The sequence below is a fragment of the Cetorhinus maximus genome, chromosome 1, assembly GCF_964194155.1.
Source record: "Cetorhinus maximus chromosome 1, sCetMax3.hap1.1, whole genome shotgun sequence".
NCBI lineage: Eukaryota > Metazoa > Chordata > Chondrichthyes > Lamniformes > Cetorhinidae > Cetorhinus > Cetorhinus maximus.
The window spans coordinates 224,374,393-224,390,191 of record NC_135879.1 but is presented as its reverse complement, the minus strand read 5'-3'; the positions used below and the strand labels follow the sequence as shown (position 1 = coordinate 224,390,191).

The following is a 15,799-nucleotide window of genomic DNA, read 5'->3' as shown; positions in this document are numbered from 1 at the left end:
TGTAGGCTCCAAATGGAAAGGCTGTGAATGATTTGTTTTTTTGTATTAGAGAAATGGAAGGCCCAATTCTAATTCCCCTATCTTTGGATGAAAGGTTAAACAAGGACCTGCCTGCCCTCTAAGGTGGATGTAAAGATCCCTTGACACTGCATAAACCAGTTTTCGTACAGCAAGATCCCATAAACGGTAACACAATAACAACCAGTTCAATTTTTTTTTGTGGTGTTGGTTAAAGGATTAATATTGGCCCACCAGAATGGGGGCTGTTAGAGCGGGACAGGGGAAAAGCATGGGCTGTTGTTGGCATTACTGTTCTCACACCATGCTCCACTTGAGTTCAAATCAAAACTTCAAAGAATGCAAAACCTTCAACTTCCAATATGTTAGTGCCAAAAACAATATCAGAGATCGAGCAATAACCTGAGGGCCTTGACGCAGGGTTTAGTACCTGAATACCCATACATTCAATGAGCTCATACTGAAACTAGACTTTCATCACAAGAGGAAGCATCTCTTTTGCATTTCCAATTATAATTCATGTCTTGTGATGTTAAACTAGGCTCTGGAATTCCCTTGCTAAACATCTCCGCCCCCTTTCTTCCTTTAACATGCTCCTTATAAAGCCTACCTCCCGATCAAACATTTTGTCACCTGCCCGAATACCTTGCTTGGCTCAGTGTCAAATTTTGCTTTATAACACACCTGTGGAGTGCCTTGGGACGTTTTATTATGTTAAAGATAGCATATAATAAAAGTTGCTGTTAATATCAAAGGCTACATTCTGCAAGACTGGAAAAGAAAATTTGCTCCCTCGTTGCACTTCATAGAATTCAGTGCATGTGAGGTGCTTGTTGACGTTTCTAAGTGATGTGATAAGATGCTATATAAAGGCAGTCATTCTGTAGCTTAGGTCATGGGAGAACAATATTTGCATGCCAGTTCCCCGAATTTTCCCTACTAGGCATCCTTTATTCCTGACAGCATCAGAGGTCTACCAATGTGAGTTCCGACTTTGGAGCCAGGGCAGCAGAGCTGCTCTTCGCAGTGTCAAAGGAAAAAAAAATAGAAAATAATCATTTGTATTTATATTTTATGACCTTAGGACGTCCCAAGACACTTTAAGGCCGAAATCTGACAAATGGCAATACTAACTAGATAACCTCTTTTTAGCAAAGTTGCTTGGGGGGTAAATATTGGCAAGGGCACCGGGCGTTAGAGAGGGTGCAGAAAAGATTCATGAGAATGAAATTCCTCATCCCTGGAACCGGTTGTGGAGATAGATCCGAGAGGTTGAGACCATTTTCCTGGGAGAAAAGGAGGCTGAGAGGGAATTTGATGGAGGTGTTCAAAATCACGAGGGGTCTGGACAGAGTAGATAGGGAGGAACTGTTCCCACTGGTGGAAGGGTCGAGAATGAGAGGGCACAGATTTAAGATAATTGGTAAAAGAAACAATGGAGACCTGAGGAAAAACTTTTTCATGCAGCGAGTGGTTAGGATATGGGATGCGCAGTCAGATAGTGTGGTGAAAACATGCTCCATCAAGGCATTTAAGGAGGGGATTTTATTATCTGAAAAGGAAGAACATGGAGGGCTATGGGGAGAAGGCGGTGGAGTGACAGTAGGTACGTTGCTTATTCGAAGAACCAGCACAGACACGATGGGACAAAAGGCTTTCTTCTGTGCTGTAACAATCCTGATTCTGTAAGGGTATTAAGGGTGACAGAATCAAGATGGGTAAAATCAGAGTTAAGATGCAGATCTGTGGTCTAACTGAATGCTGGGTTCGAGGGGCTGAATGGCCTACTCCTGTTCGTATGCTTCTATCAGAGGTTAGCCAGCTGAAAACCACACAAGCTACAGAATAAATGCAGCATCTGTAGCCTTACTGCACACAAGAGCTCCACACCTCAGTGAACAAAATCTTTAACGTTCTCGAGCCCAGTAATGAAAATAAGCCCGTTTACCAATTGTCGGCTGCACATTCAGCTCTTGGGTAACAGACCCGTTCAAAATAAAATAAACTATAGAAGAAAGAAAGAAATCATACCTTAGGTATCCTTCTGGTGCATCTAGGTTTTGACTGGAAAATTAACGTCCTAGGAAGCTAGCAAAAGCCCTTACAGCTTCCGAATTCATCCCTTGCTGTGAAGTATAATGAGCTTGGGGAGTTTTCTGTGGCAGGGTTTCCTCACAACCTGCTGCTAACCTTGTCACTGTACAAGTGGCAAACTGCAATGCAGGAAGATATATGCACTCTCTCACACAGGAGCTGGGAGGGGTTAAAGGACATTCTGCAGCACACATGTCAAAACTGTCAGCGGCGCTCGACTGGCTATTCGCACTGGCAGTACTGTTCCTCTACCAACTATGTAAACAGGCTCAACGGGCAGCCAGCACTCCAACCTACGTTCAGATGGAATACACCCAGTGCTCTGACAGCTCTTTACTATAATGTGGAAAATCAAATACGCTCCTGAGTTTGCTTTTCTCTTAAAGGGAGACTGTCTTCAAGAAAAATAGAAGCACAAATGTTTGGCACACGTAATGGTTGGTGCTCTGAGAGGGGGGGATTGATTACCATGTCTGCTTGAAAGGAAGCACTTGCATTTGTATTGTGCCTTAACATGTCCACTGGATTTCCTAAAATGCTGCACTTTCAGTGAATTTCTTGTGAGTTCCAGTCATTGTTGTGTGAGCAAATGTAGTAGCAAAATTGCACACAGCAGGTTACCATTGACAGCAAATGAAACGAATGACTGGCTCTGATACAAAAGCCTACAGAGCCTATCTTTTCACTTCTGACTACACATCTTTACACATTTTTCGATTTTCTTTCAGATTCTCATTACTTGCAGTTTTCCTTTTAAGGTGATTGATTAGTCAATTTCCATGTTAAGTGAGGGAGGAATGTTGGCCCAGGCACTGGGACAACTCCTCGGCCTCTTCAAATAGCACCACTGGATCTTTCAAATCCACCCAAGCAGACAGAAGCAATCGTTAGCTCAACATCTTCAATCCAACAGACAAAAATTGTAATAATGCACAGTTATCTTTCAATGCAACACAATTCAAGCTCTCTTGCCCACTCTCATTCTCCTTCTGATGTTGTTACTGATCAGTCATGCTTATCCCCCTACACCACAAGGAAGTTGGGATAAAAACAGAAGATGCTGGAAATACTCAGCTGGTTTGGCAGCCTATGTGGAGAGAGAAATAGTTAATGGGCTGAATTTTACAGGACACATGTGGGCTGGAAAACAGGCGGGTGGACCTGAAAGTTAAGGCGCTGTGCCAACAGTGGTGGGCCCGACTGCCCCCATTCCCCCGCCATGATATTACAAGCAGCAGGGGAGTCATTGGGTGGGCCGTCTGCCCATGGCTTAATTGAGGGCCTTAAGTGGGCAATTGCCTAATGAGTGCAGCTCCAAAAACACTCAAGAAGCTTGACGCTGTCCAGGACAAAGCAGCCCGCTTGATTGGCACCTCATCCACAAACATTCACTCCCTCCACCACCGACGCACAGTAGCAGCAGTATGTACCATCTACAAAACACATTGCGTGAACTCACCAAGGCTCCTTTCTTCCAAATCCATGACCACTACCATCTAGGAGGACAAGTGCAGCAGGCACATGGGAGCACCATCACCTGGAAGTTCCCCGCCAAACCACTCACCATCCTGACTTGGAAATATATCGCTGTTGCTTCACCGTCGATGGGTCAAAATCCTGGAACTCCCTCACTAACAGCACTGTGGGTGTACCTACACCTCACATGGACTGCAGGGGTTCAAGAAGGCAGCTCACCACCACCTTCTCAAGGGCAACTCAGGATGGGCAATAAATGCTGGCCCAGCCAGCAACGCCCACATACCATGAACAAATAAGAAAAAAAAATTAATGCCCGATTTAACAGGTAGCGGGAGAGGCCTGCACTTAACATGTAGCTCAGCAGGTTTAACCCTGTGGGCTGCTGGTCAATGGAAAGGGTGGGGGGGGGGGGGGGGTTGCCTCCTTCCTGGGTCCCTGCCAATCTGAGGTGTTCCCCCCACCCACAGTTTTGCTTCCCCACATCCACCCTGTCCAACATGTTCCCCAACCCCTCTCGCCAGGACTTGCCAACCCATTCCCAGTGAGATCCCAGACTTAACTGTGTTTAGGGCATCTATTGTTCCTCTTCAATACAGCAGTAGCCACCAATCCTGCTGTGACGCAGAGCCACTGGCCTCTGATTAGCCGGCAGGTCTAAGAGGTGGGACATGCTCCTGGAGACAGACGTCAGTCGGGCAAGCCAGCCAAGTGGAGGCAGACTCGCACCCGATATTTAAACTGGGATATGGGGAGCCCTTGTGTATAATCCAGTCCAAAATTTCAAGTCTGTGACCTTTCAGCATTGAAGGTCATGGGCCTAAATGTTAACTTGGTTTCGCTCTCCACAGATCCCGCTGAGTATTTCCAGCGTTTTCTGTGTTAATTTCAGATTTGCAGCATTGCAGTAATTTACTGTTGTACTAAGAAAGTTGGCTTGTTTTCCTATGAAAAAGTGGAGACTTTGAGAGGGAATTTTTTTAAATTCATTCAACAGATGTGGGCATCACTGGCTGGGCCAGCATTTATTGCCCACCATTAATTGCCTTTGAGAAGGTGGCACTGAGCCGCCTTCTTGAACCGCTGCAGTCCATGCGGTGTAGGTACACCCACAGTGCTGTTAGGAAGGGAGTCCCAGGATTTTGACCCAGCAACAGTGAAGGAACAGCGATGTATTTCCAAGACAGGATGGTGAGGGGAACTTCCAGGTGATGGTGTTCCCATGCGTCTGCTGCCCTTGTCCTTCTAGATGGTAGTGGTTGTGGGTTTGGAAGGTGCTGTCTAAGAAGCCTTAGTGAGATCCTGCAGTGCATCTTGTAGATGGTACACACTGCTGCTACTGTGCGTCGGTGGTGAAGGGAGTGATTGTTTGTGGATGTGGAGCCAATGAGCTGCACTCATCCAGGCAAGGGAAGAGTATTCCATCACACTCCTGACTTGTGCCATGTAGATGGTGGACAGGCTTTGGGAGTTAGGAGGTGAGTTACTCGTCATAGGGTTCCTAGCCTCTGACCTGCTCTTGTAGCTACAGTATTTACATGGTTAGTCCAGTTCAGTTTCTGATCAATGGTAACCCGCAAGATGTTGATAGTGGGGGATTCACTGATGGTAATGCCATTGCATGTCAAGAGGCGATGGTTAGATTCTCTCTTGTTGGAGATGGCCATTGCCTGGCCTGGTATAAACATTACATGTCACTTGTCAACCCTAGCCTGGATATTATCCACGTCTTGCTGCATTAAGGCATGGACTGCTTCAGTATAAGGGGTGGTGAATGATGCTGAACATTGTGCAATCATCAGCGAACATCCCCACATCTGACCTTATGATGGAAGGAAGGTCATTGATGAAGCAGCTGAAGATGGTTGGGCCAAGGACACTACCCTGAGGAACTCCTGCAGTGACATCCTGGAGCTGAGATGATTGACCTCCAACAATTACAACCATCTTCCTTTGTGCTAGATATGACTCCAGCCAGTGGAGTTTTCCCCGATTCCAATTGACCCCAGTTTTGCTAGGACTCCGTGGCCTTGATGTCAAGGGCAGTCATTCTCATTTCACCTCTTGAGTTCCGCCTTTTGTCCATGTTTGAACCAAGGCTGTAATGAGGTCAGGAGCTGAGTGGCCCTGGTGGAATCCAGAAGTTTTCAAAGTTATAAAGGGAATTGCCAAAGTTAATCCCAACAATTTAATAATTGTGGTAAATTTGTTCAAATAACAAGGGGCGCAGGCAAACAATTAGGATTTTAGATGAAAAAGGGGAAGGCAAATGAACTGTTTCACTTAAGGGGTCAATTGTAGAATTATGGACTTGGCTACCAGGAAATCCAATGACACTGACAATATAAATGAATTCAAAAGACAAATATACATGGTTGGAAAGAGAGATGAGATTGCGAGATAATATGAAAAATTAGCTGAGTGGTAATAAGATCCATGAAAGATGGATGAGTTTTGCTTAACCTAATGGCTTTTTCTGGTTCCTAAATGTTTGTATATTTTTATCTTAAGATTTTCTCAAACAGTACAAGGATGTTATGAAGGGAGTTAGTTTGAAAATTGATCCTTCAAACCTTCATATTGCCAACCTAAATGTCTGTCACATCTATCAAAAGGCAAAAAAAGCCTTTTTCTGCTTGATCTTACTGTCTCTCAGTATACAGAGCTTTACTTGTCCTATCTTTCCCCCATCGTTGGAATGTACCTTAACTGTACCGAACCATCTCCTCTTTAAAGACCAACTTGAAACCTTATTCAGGTCTTTCTCACATCCAGACTCAACTATTCCAATTCTCTTAGCCTTATTTCTCCATAAACCCTAATTTGAACAATATCTGCCACAAGTATCTTGTTTATTATCAAATCTTGCTCGCCCATTGCGCGTCGGTTACCTTCTTTCCCCCGTCAAGTCTAAACTCTTCATCCTTAAATTGCTCCATGACCTCATCCCACCCTATCGCTGCAATGTAATCCTCCTCAATATCTTCTGTCCATCTTCCGATTGAGTTCTTGTGAATCACCCATCTCTTAGGCCCACCACTGATGATCAGCCACCTGTGTCTACTCTTTGGATTTCCCTCCCCAGACACCTTTGGTCACTTCTCCCAAGCTCTTCTTCCTTGACTTGGTCTCTTGTTTTCAATGCACCTATCAGTGAAAGCTCCTTAGGGTCCTCTTTAGGTCAAAAGCGTTATCCGATCGTAAGGGGGTAGATTTGACTTTGTGCGACAGTGTAAAATAGGAATAGCGAACTGGAAACTCATTTTATATCTCCCCTAGTTTTTATTTTAATTGAAATTAGCCTGGCACAATGTAAAGAAAAATGGTTTTCCATTACCGTATCACCCATTTTACATGAATACATAAAGTTAAACTCTACCCTGTTCTGTTTTATTCCCAGGTGGGCTGGTGGTGGGAGTGGAAGACAGCTTTAGGAGGGGGGCGGATTTGAGAATAATCTCAAAGTTCATTGCATTAGACCGTTTCATATGGGTGGCCTGAAATCGAAGAGCGATTGTGCACCTTGTAACATAAGCACTCTTAAAGCAGAAAGTCCCTCCTTTTAAAACGTTACTATTTTAGGCCAACTCTGTGGTGGAATATCTCAGTGTAACAACAGTAAAACATTTAGTTACCACCTAGGCTGTCCAATCCTGCATCCAGTGTAAGTACTGCAGTAATCTATATACAGTATGTATAAAACAATTGATTTATGAAGCTGCTATGATGATGGATCTAGCTGTGGAAAAGTGCCAAGGGTGAGCATTGCAGTGATACCTTTATAGTTTAATAAAAAATAATGTCTTAGTTACACTAAAATTTAAGCGCACAACTTGTTTAAGTAACGAATTCAAAATGATTTATATGAGGGTAAAGCAGAACCATATCTCCCTTACACAGCACTGTGCATCATCAGGGCCTTGAAAGTGTGTTGAACAATGAGAGAGATGTTTTCCACGCAGGCAGTTTACTTACTAACTTCAATAGGCCTCTCTTGGTACAGCGCTCGCAACACCAGCCTGGAGTACTGGGTACAGCACTGGAGAGACAGGGCAAAGAGGATTGCGACTCCACCCATGCTCCAAGTCGCAGAATTGCCTCCGCTGATGTTTATCCACCCCCACACCAGCCCCCTGCCACCCCATCCCTCCCCAACCTATCCCAGCCAACTCTTCATGGTTTACTTCTTTGCGAGCACTTTCTTTCTTTTAATCGGGTGTCTTGGCAGTAATTGCCAACCAAGGCTATGTGTCAACCTAGATGTTGAGTGCTTACAAACAGTCAGGGGAACCTAATCCTGTCCTCTGCTGAACTCTACATCTGCCGGCCTGCCTTCAGAACTCAGTGCATTGAAATCAGAAGTAGGAGTCCAGGATGTTTTTCCCCCTCACCCCCCCCCTCACAAATCTTGGTGTTCTAAAACCAACTGCAGCCCACTAGATCCATTGCTAGATTTTCAAAGATAGATTTTTGTCAACCAAAGGTATTCAGGGATTTGGGGTAATGCGGGTACATGTTGTTGGGTCACAGGTCAGCCATGGGTTCAATGAATGGCGAACAGGCTTGGGGGAATAAATGGCTGTGCCTGTATCTTTGCTCACTGCTCAGTTTGAGGCCAGCCATCTCAGCACAAAACCAAGATCAGGACTAGGATCTCATCCAAATGGCTCAGTGTAATGGTCGGAAGTGCATTATGCCCAGAGAAAGGAGTAATTCTAAACATCAGATGACTGTTGGTATACTATTGCTCTTCAAGGGCAATTAGAGATAGACAACAAATGCTGGCCTAGCCAGTGATGCCCACATCCCATGAAAGAATACATTTTTAAAAAGTCAGGACAAGGATGATAAAACCAGATTGCAATGGAAAAACGGCAACAGTTGGAAAGTCTGTACAATAAAACCTTCCCTTAATTAGTGCAAGAAGTGCTGTTTACATTATGAAGAAGGAACAGCAATGCTCTGTTTACATTACAAGGTTTCAGCTACTGTCATTATCCAGAACAATGAGGGGTTACAATGAAATGAGACTGCCATGAAAGAAGGGATGGGGAACTCCCAGCCAGCTTTACCTTATCATGAGTTACTTTTTGTCCTTTTAGCTGCAATTGCTGCTATACCATCATTGGTTCCAAATCCTAGAACTCCCTAACTAGCAGCAATGTGGGAGCACCTTCAGCACATGACAGTAGTGGTTCCAGAAGAAACTCCATCATCACCTTCCCAAGGGCAATTATGGATAGGCAACAGATTCTGGCCTTTCCAGTGAAGTCCACATATGGAGAATCAATTAGAAAAACACACAGCAGTACACTTAAGAGAATTTGGATCGTTCCTGGGACGGCAATCAGAATTTGTACAATATGAAGGTGATATGGTGACTATAAGTCTGTCACTGGTGATGATAGTAACAGTAGTAATTTGAAGTGATCACTTAAAGAGCAACACACAAAACGACTATCATGCAAGCAAGTGTAAAATTCTCTTTAGAGTACTGGTCACAAGAACGGATCCATTCAGCCAAACAATTGGTTTTTTAGGCTGTTAAGACATAAACCACATTACATTGAATTTACAGTAACAGGTGTTCAGCCCAACTGGGAAATGCTGGCCTTTATGCTTCACATTAGTCTCCTCCTATCCCTTCACCATCCAACCCAATCAGCATAACTTTCTATTCCTCCTTCATTTATCTGTTTATCTAGCTTCCCCTTAAAGCATCTATGCAAATCTCCTCAATTACTCCTTGTAGTAGTGATTTCCATATTCCAACCACTCTTTGGGTGAAGAAGTTTCTCCTGAATTTCCCGTTGCACTTATTGGTGACAATCTTATACTTACAGGCCCTAGTTTTAGTCACCCCCACAATTGGAAACATCAGTGCTATGCCTACCTATCAAACCCTTCATAATTGTGAAGGCCTCTTGTGAAGGTCATGTCTCAGCCTTTAAAGAGAAAACCTGTTCAGCCTTTCCTGATAAATATAACCCTTCAGTTCCAAAGTCATCCTTGTGAATCTTTATTGCAGCATCACCAGTGTCTCTATAGCATTTTTACAATCTGAAGACCAGAACTGTCTAAGGCAGTCCTTGGTCTCACGAAGGCTCGATACAAGTTTCACCTAAGCTGATGCCAACTTCTCTTCAGAGCGTCAGATTGTGTCATCAAACGTCTTGAACAACTAGCTAACCCTTTTGCTGAAATCGGTGCCTGACGTACGAGGAATTTGAGGAGGCTAAATTCTAAGCGCAAAGCCATACTAAGAGGTAATGTGGATTAATTTGGATGTAGAGTTCAGTGCATCCAATCCGTGGAACCTCCAGTTTTCCAATTGTTAATTTTAATGACCAATCTCTATGCACAATTCTCCAAACTTATGCTCCCATCCAGCAAGTCTCAGTGGTAAAAGCATATCCCTGCTGAATTTACTCTCTGGTGTTGACACGAGCCTCTCATCTCAGGTCCAAAGCCAGGTAGCAGGGTCCGGAGGGGGGGTGCGGTTGGGGTGGGAGGTTGGTGTTGTTGAAGGCAAAGGCCTCTACGTCGTAAGAGACGGAAATAAAATATAAAAAAGTTGCAGTGTAATATCAAATCCAGGCGACACTCTTTCCCAATGGCATCGTACAGATCCAGAGAGAGTACGGTGGGGGTAATTTTAACATTGGGCGTGGTATAAACTGGATGATATCAAATTAGCTACCCGCTTTATCTCACCCAACCCTCCCCCAGTTCTCTTTTGAAAGGAAATCGGACAGGGTTTAAATTGAGGGTGAACTCAATATCGGACATTTTATACAATCGGTCAAGTTAAAATTATCCCAAGTCTATGTTAATTCAGTTCATCTCAGGAGCACTACAATTGTCTTCAATTTTCATTGAGCATCTGATTCACATTTTGGTCCTGTGACAGCTCATATTAAACCCGGCTCCCATATTATGGTGCACTCAACATGGCTCGGATTCCTTCCTGCCTTGGGTTGCCAACCTTCCAGGATATTCCCGGAGTCTTCCTGAAGATTTAGGGTGGAAATTTATGGTCCCTTCACAATGGGGGCGGGGATGCAAAATGCAGTGAGCCATTTAAAAGTCCATTGACTTTGGCAGGACCGTAAAATCCTGCTGCGTAAAATTCCACCCTTACTCTTCAGGGTGTCACCTTTAAGGTAACATAGGATAAAAACCATGGGAACATACGTTTGTTTTACATTTTTTTTGGAACATTTTCAATAATTAGTTACAAATATATTGGAGAGGGAGAGAAATAAAAAGGGCTGAGCAGGGCAGTTGGAGGTGGGGGAGGAGAGGGGTTGGGATTATGTGATGAAACCTCCAAGAACGTGTCTGTTCAGAGTTGGCAACCCTAGTCCTGGGCCATGCGTGGTACCTCTCTAGTAAGGTAGAGAACTAGGTGTGGTTTAGTGACAGGCATTGAACAACAGGAGAAACAAAGAGCAAGTGCAAGAACATTGTTTGGCTTTGATTTTCAACCCTCCTACCCCTAGCTACTTCATCTGCTTTACTAAAAATGACCAGGAGCTGCACTATTTAGCTGAGACACATGAGCCATCTCTCATCCATCAGTGCCATATAAAAGCAGGTAACTTGCTAGGTCCCATGACATCATCGAAAGAACATTATTCATAACCACAATGCTGGTGAGTTGACCAATGCAAGCAAGCCTCGTGATATAAGGAAATTATTCCTCACACCAGGAGTACAAGAATGTTCTTTCAAGAATTAGCTAGCTGGTACTTTGATCTACAGTCCATCTGATGGCATGTGGTCATCTCCAGTGAGCTGTGACATTGTGAAATCAAAGGAGGACACCTCAGCCTCAGCAGAACTTTCTTCATGCAAGCCCACATTCTTCCTGTGTCGCTGACTCTCAGGCACAGTTAGGTCCTTTGCAACCATCAGACAACCTCCTAAAAGTCAAACCAGACACAGGGTCAAATTTCAGTCATGGTCAGTGGATAGCACCCTCAATTCTGCATCAGATGGTTGTGGGTTACAAAAGAACAACAGAAATAGTAGCAGAGGTAGACCATACGGCCTCCCCTACCTGCTCCTCCATTCAATAAGATCATGGTTGATCTTCGACCTCAACTCCACTTTACCACCTGATCCCCTTATCCCTCGATTTCCAAACGTTTACTGATCCCAGGGGAGGCAGCGGTGTAGTGGTATTGGGCTACTAATCCAGAGACCCAGGGTATTGCTCTGGGGATCTGGGTTCAAATCCAGCCATGGCAGGTGGTGGAATTTGAATTCAATAAAAATCTGGAATTAAAAGTCTAATTGTTGTAAAAAAAAGCAATCTGGTTCACTAATGCCCCTTTAGGGAAGGAAGTCTGCTGTCTGGCCTACATGTCACTCCAGACCACAACAATATGGTTGACTCTTAAGTGCCCTCTGATCAAGGCCAGCGGCAGCACCTACATCCAATGATTGAAAAAAATCTCAGCTTTGAATATACTCAATGACTGAGCATCCACAGCTCTCTGGGATAGAGAATTCCAAAGGTTCACAACCTTCCAAGTGAAAAAAATTCTAGTTTCAGTCCTAAATGGCTGACCCCTTGTCCAAGGGCTATGCCCCCTGGTTCTAGGCTCTCCAGCCAAGAGAAACAGCCCCTCTCCAGAGACTTAAGCCCATAACACAGGCAGTGTCCTTCAGATGAGACATTAAATCAAGGCCCCCATTGCCCACTCAGGTGAATGTAACTCTTTTGAAGAATAGTAGTGAAGTTCTCCCCAGTATTTATTCCTCAGCCAACTTCACTAAAACAAAAGCAAGATTATCTGGTCATCTATCACACTGCTGTTTGTGGAAGCTGGTAGTTTGCAAACTGGCTACTGCGTTTCCTACATTACAACAGTCAGTATACTTCAAAAGTACTTCATTGGTTGTAACATACTTTGGGCCCTTCTGAGGCACTATATAAATGCAAGTCTCCCTTTAACTGTGGCAACATTACAAATATGAAAACCATTGCTGTTCAAACATTAAAGTACAAACTTCTCTCGTGGATTATGGCATCATTTTCTGCTCATGTGGTAACTCTTTCGAGTTATCAACAGTCACAGATTGCAACTCTTTCGAGTACAATCACAGTTCTTGGTTTCCGGGAGTGGGACATGAACCCACAACCCTCTGATTCAAAGGCGAGGGTGCTATGAACTGAGCCACAGCTGACACCTCCTGCTCATGTGATAGGTGCACCCTTATTTGCAACACAGAATTGTTACAGCGCAGGAGGCCATTTGGCCCATCGTGTCAGTGCTGGCTCTCCAAATTAGCAATTCGCCTAGTACCAATCTCCTGCCTTCTCCCCATAACCCTACGCATTCTCCCTTTCCAAGTAACAGTCAAATTCCCTTTTGAATGCTTCGATTGAACCTGCCTCCACCACACTCTCAGGCAGTGCGTTCCAAACCCTAACCACTCGCTGCGTGAAAAAGTTTTTTCTCCCATCGCTTTCCCAATGTCTTTAAATCTGTGCCCTCTCGTTCACAATCCTTTCACAGTTGGCAACCAGTTTCTCCCTGTCTACTCTGTCCAGACTCCTCCGGATTTTGATTTCCCCCCCTATCAAATCGTTCACAGCCTTCTTTTCTGGAAGAACAAACAAGGCTCTAAACTTTTCAAATTCTAAAATATCTCCCCCACCTCCATGAATCCCTTCAGGTTGATCTCCAGCCTCTGGTTTTGGTGTGCTGCCTGTCCTCACTCTGAAGGGTAATGGAGTCATTCTGCTCCTAGGGTCGGCTTGGCAGGAATTTTTCTTTATTGATGCCACTCCAGCAGTAGTCCTGGGGGTGCTGTATATCTCCCCTGAGCCAGGGCTGAATCGACTGCGGCAATCAATTTTTTTTTTTAAAAATGGTTATTAAAATGATAAATGGGTTACGAGCTCTGCACCGGGGAAGCACCATAAATGTTAAAAATATATACACTCATTGCCCGCTGGATATGACCCGCAATACATTACAAATGTCAGGAACCGCAGCTATAAGGTTCATTCTAGCCGCTCGAAACAATGACACAGATCAGAAAGCACAAACCAGCCAGCGGTACCTGCACACACTCAGTACCTGCCGCATCTTCACACAGCCGGAGGGACGGTACAATGCAGCTCACTTTCGGGAATATACTCTCTCACTCTCCTCCACATCAAACACCGATTTCCCTGAAATACCTCCCGCACTGGGAAGACTAAGTCACCTGTGCATAGAGGTCCGATCTCCTCGGTCCCTCCTCCACCCTGGCCCATTGGCTGTCTCTCCACCTCGATGTGCTCACTTTCAACCTATTGGCTTCTCAGAACCTCATTTGCATCCTTGCAGCCTTGTTTACAGTTCTCGGTGTATTTACTCTTGGGATGGGCACTTGAAGTTATGAACAACAGTGAAGCTGTTAGCCCCCGAAATAAAAAAGGCTCAGATCCCCTCCGTTGTTCCTCTTTCAGCCCCAGTCACAAAAGCTTACAGGCAGTCTCCTTATTTAACCACTTCACTGCTGTCACTTCTGTTCATTAGATTTTTGTAAATGCCTGGTTTGCGTGCTGAGGGACGCACTAAAGCTTGGGGCAGCCGCTGCAAAGGCGCAATGGGGAAGGGTCGCTGCCTAAGACCTTTCTGCCATAGTGCACCGAGGGACTGGGAACTGTTTAAATCCCCTCGGGCTGTACAGCTCAAAATGAATGTAATATTTATTGTATGTATCAATGGATTTTGTGATACGTGTTGTAAAAGTTTGAACCTGTTTGTATTTTTGCGTTGGTGATTTTGAAATGTTTTGGAATGTTGTTTGAAGATATTTTGTGAATAAAGTATATTTTTGCAAAAAAAAACTATGGTTGAAAGGGGCAAAAAAAACTCAAGAAGCTGGACAGCGTCCAGGACAAAGCAGTCCACTTGATTGGCACCACATCCACAAATATTCACTCCCTCCACCACCGACACACACTAGCAGCAGTGTGTACCATCTACAGGATGCACTGCAGAAATTCACCAAGGCTCCTCAGACAGCACCTTCCAAACTCACGACCACTACCATCTAGGACAAGGGCAGCAGATAGACGGGAAGGCCACCACCTGGAAGTTCCCCTCCAAGCCACTCACCATCCTGACTTGGAAATATATCGCTATTCCTTCACTGTCGCTGGGTCAAAATCCTGGTACTCCCTAACAGCACTGTGGACGTACCTACACCACATGGACTGCAGCGGTTCAAGAAGGCAGCTCACCACCGCCTTCTCAAGGGCAATTAGGGATGGATAATAAATGCTGGTTTAGCCATGATGTCCACATTCCATGAATGAATAAATAAACTTTGCTTGTTCACAATGCCCAGCAGTATAAGCACATGACTTGCTGAATCACATCATCATTCAGAGCTCACGCACAGAACCATATAAACACATAAGAACACAAGAAATAGGAGCAGGTTTAGGCCATTCAGCCCCTCGAGACCCCTGTCAGTCAGTTAGTAAGAATGATTAGTCTGATGTGGCCTTAACTGCCTGTCATAAAACTTGACTCCCTTCTGATCAAAAATCTGTCTAACTTAACCTTGAATATATTCAATGATCCAGTCTCCACTGCTCACTGGGAAAAAGAATTCCTAACACTAATGACCCTGAGAGAAAAAAGTTCCAATTCACCTCTGTCTTATTTTGAAACCGTGCCCCTCATTTATAGACTATCCCACAAAGGGAAACATCCTCTCAGCATTTACCCTGTCAAGCCCCCTCAGAATCTGTGTGTTTCAATAAGATCACCTCTCTTTCTTCTATAGGCCCAACCTGATCAACCTTCCCTCATAAGACAAACTCTTCATCCCAGGAATCAGCTGAGTGAATCTTCTCTGAACTATCACCAATGCAAGTCTGTCCCTACTTAGGTAAGGTGACCAATACTGCATGCAGTACTCTATGTGTGATCTCACCAATGCCCTATAAAGCTGTAGGAGGAGGTCATGCAACCCATCATTCCTGTACTGGCTCTGACTAGTCTCGCTCTCCTGCTCTTTCCCCATAGCATTGCAAATGTTTCCTTTTCAAGTGTATATCCAATACCCTTTTAAAAGTTACCATTAAATCAGTTTCCATCAACCTTTCAGTTAGTGCATTCCCACAAATAGTTTCTCCTAAAGAGGCGGTTATTCCCTAGAATTTGAGACTCTGTGCTGATGCCTTTCGCCACACCAG

General features: G+C 44.4%; 1 protein-coding gene across 4 annotated transcripts in view; it reads right to left on the bottom strand.

Moving 5' to 3' along the window:
- The window catches only part of lzts3a (leucine zipper, putative tumor suppressor family member 3a), a 55,334-nt gene extending 41,476 nt beyond the window's left edge, over positions 1-13,858 (bottom strand). Inside the window, exon 1 of one of the 4 annotated variants that reach the window (XM_078553970.1) lies at positions 13,813-13,858. The gene's annotated coding sequence lies outside the window, so the exon portion shown is untranslated. The other 3 variants (XM_078553955.1, XM_078553946.1, XM_078553963.1) reach the window with 3 other exon arrangements.
- Positions 13,859-15,799: the final 1,941 nt, after the last annotated feature.